We start from the raw sequence: 3,315 nt of genomic DNA, 5'->3' as shown, positions 1-3,315 counted from the left end.
GAGATTCTGAGGCTAGAAATCCTTCTAGCCTCAGTCTCATGTTTATTATTTCAAACTGTCATACACACACAATCTCTCTCTCTCTCTCTCTCTCTCTCTCTCTCTCTCTCTCTCTCTCTCTCACACACACACACACACACACACACACACACGGGTAGGGAGGTAGGGTAGGAAGAGAGATCCCTAAATTAGAGACAAAATGCTGAGCCAGTGCTGGGCTCAAATCTAATTCTGTTTCATGAGGATTCAAAGCTTTCTGCATATTAGAATATACTAAACTTCAATTTAACCTCTGAAATCATCCACAAGTGTAACGTGCCAGTTTTTTTTGTTGTTTTGTAGTCTACTCATGAAATACATTGCTTGGATGCTAGAAATTCCAGGAATTCCTGATTGTCCTTCAATATTCTACTTTTTTCTCATGTTAATAGAATTTTAGCGAGGCCCATGATCACCAGAATAGAATACTATATTTCATTAATTCCCTATTTTATAAAGCACTAAGTAAGAAAGAATAGTCAAGACGGTGAGTCCAATAGGTTACCACAGTGTGAATGCAGTAACCAAAATTCATACCCACAGAGCAAAGCTAAAGGAGGGACTAATCCCCCAAGAAGAAAGAAGCAGCCAGGCAACTTGCGTGCTAAGCCTTGGCACTGGTTGGACGGAGAACCACCAGCTGAGAATGCTAACCACAACTAGTGCACAGATAGGTTTGTAGTCTGAATCCACAGGAATGGTATGATCCAAAAAAGCTCAAATAGAAACTTTAAGTAAAAGAGCCTAACGATACTGTCCTTTGAGACTAGTGGAAGCAAATGTACATGCTTTACGCTGTTGAAATGTGAGAAATGTGTATTTCAGAATGACGACATGCAGTACCTTTCTTATTCTTGCAACCACAGGCAAGTACAGCCACACGACTGAATGTTAGTCAGTGGGATATCAAAGGTGCTTCTGAGAACTTTTCTGTAGCTGTGACGTGTTCTTTGCCTCGTCTTCCTGTTTCTTGTCTCCATCCTGCTGCCTGGAGCAGATGCCAACTCTCACACCTGAGCTGGCTGTTGCACCGCGGGATGGTGCAGTCCTGGGCTTAGCGGGTGTGGGCTGGTTCCTGAGGACCTTGTGAAGCAGAAGCATCACCTGCACAGGCCTGCACACTTCCAGACTTGCAGAAGACACTGTGTTTAAGCCACACCTACTTGGGTTTCCCTGTCAGTTACAGCTGAACCCTAGCTACACAGGGCATCAAGATTATGAAGACTGTCCTTGTCCACAAGGAATGAAGAACCACCCATTGACAGTTTCCACTCAGTGTGAGAAGAACAATAAGAAACATAGGTGGGAACCTAGGGAGCAATCATCTAAAGGAGGGAACAGGAATCCAGGAACATGTGCGCATGGCTGGGAAGCGAGTGCCGGTGCTCAGGCTGTGAGGGGGAGCCTGGATCTGCTCCAGGTAAGCGAAGTTGCACAGTGCTGTGGAGATCCACGTGGAGATCAGCTGCCAGATCTGATCCAGAGAACCATGAAGGGAAATTGCGGATGTGGATGAAGAACTACCTTCTGGTGATGGTGGCCAACAAGAAAGTCAAGGCCAAATGACGTGGACCTGTTCCTGTTTCTAGGGAACAACACAATTCGATTCACCGTATGGCCTCGTGGTGTACTGGATAAACTTCACTCTGTTACAGCTGAACCCTCCAGTCTGAAGTCCTCTGATACCAATATCTTTGATAACAATGTGCCTTCAGGCAAGAGCAGTTTTAGTCAAGGAGAGAGCAAAGGCATGAAGGTACAGTGCCCCCCCTTGCTATTTCTAGCACTAGACCTGATAAAAGGTTCTAGAATTTCTACACACAGGAGCAGGAAATGAATACTATGAGTGGATAGACTTCTGATGATGGCGCTGCAACCTGACCAATGGCAACAGTGAAAGCTCTGAGGGAGCCAGCGCCCTCTGGTGGTTGAACTGACCCAGACCTGGAGCCAGGTGATCTGGTGGATGGAGACTTCAGTTTTATGCACAAGAATCCCTTATCTCAGAGAAAACCTACAGCAACACTTTCACATGGTTCTTCTCGCCCTTGTGCTAAAATGTATCAATCACCTGCAAGACAAAATGCAGAGTGGTGCTCATTTAAACAGGTTGCAATTTCAGCAGCAGCAAAAGAGGACTCACACAACTGAATACACAGAACAGTAGGACATTTATGTGAACCAAAAGTGCTTAGATAAGACTTACAGTCCCTTCTAGAGAAAGTTGCCTGTGGTAAGTTCCATTATTAAAGTAAAAAAAATTCCATCCTAATGGAGAAGAGGAGGAGGAAGACGATGGTGATGGCTTCCTGATGGGAAGCGTGTCCAGCAGTGCATCGGAGCCAGCGGAGCCTCTTCCACCTTCTCAGCAAGCTAACAAGAATCTGATGTTGAAGGCTACCTCCGAAGCTCACAAATCTGTAACAGAAACAAGCAAGCACTCTGCGGTCCCTCAGAAACAGGCACTTTCAGTTGCTCCCAGAACTTGAACATTTCCAGAATTGCTAGCAGAAGTGGCCCAGGGGCAAAGCAGGACTCCCAGTGAGGCCCCTATTAAAAAGAGGAAACAAAAGAAGTCAATCTGGAGAAAAATCAAGGATCTCACAGAGGCAGTTGTTATCCTGACTGCAGACTGAGCAAGAAGCAGAAGCGCTGCTGATGGATCAGTCAGGTGGAGAAGCATGAACCAACGCGCACAGGCACCGGGAAAGCTTCTGGAGCACGCAGTACCCACTGCTTGTGAAAATGGGGACGAGTGCTCGTACCACCGTCCTGTTTCACGTGCAAAGCTTTCCCCGACTAAATTTTCTGAAAAAACGTCTGTTCGTTCTTCCAAATTATAAAGATGACGCAAAGTGTACCAAACCAGATTGTCCCTTCACTTGTATCAATAGCAGAATTCCAGCATGGCCTCCAAAACCAGGTAAACACCATCACCTTCTCCCAGTGAGCGCCGCAGTTACTTCTCAGCTTGTAAGAAAACGGAGGATCCTTTCTGTCACCCGAACGCTGCAGAGTTAGCACTCAGGGCACGGGACCAGACTGCGCAAGACGTGCCTTGCCATGGACTCGACCTCAGTCCAGCGAATGAGATACCCACTCCTGCCTGGCAGAAGACCTTGCAGTTTGAATTTTGTTTTTTTCCGGTAGCCGGAATCGAACTCATGACCTTGAGCTTGCCAGGCAGGTGCTGTGCCGCTGAACTAAATCCCCAGCCCCAGACCTTGCAGTTTGAAAGGCTCTACCTACTGGTGAAAGACAATCTACACAACCTGT

The 3,315-nt window shown here is 46.5% G+C and overlaps 1 pseudogene; it reads left to right on the top strand.

Moving 5' to 3' along the window:
- The first annotated feature begins 854 nt into the window (after positions 1-854).
- LOC102027660 lies at positions 855-3,060 on the top strand (annotated as a pseudogene).
- The last annotated feature ends 255 nt before the right edge of the window (positions 3,061-3,315 follow it).

Source organism: Chinchilla lanigera, unplaced genomic scaffold (genome assembly GCF_000276665.1).
Source record: "Chinchilla lanigera isolate Chin_1 unplaced genomic scaffold, ChiLan1.0 scaffold00024, whole genome shotgun sequence".
Taxonomy (NCBI): Eukaryota; Metazoa; Chordata; class Mammalia; order Rodentia; family Chinchillidae; genus Chinchilla; species Chinchilla lanigera.
The sequence above is the reverse complement of the archived record's forward strand: the minus strand, read 5'-3'. Positions and strand labels throughout refer to the sequence as shown.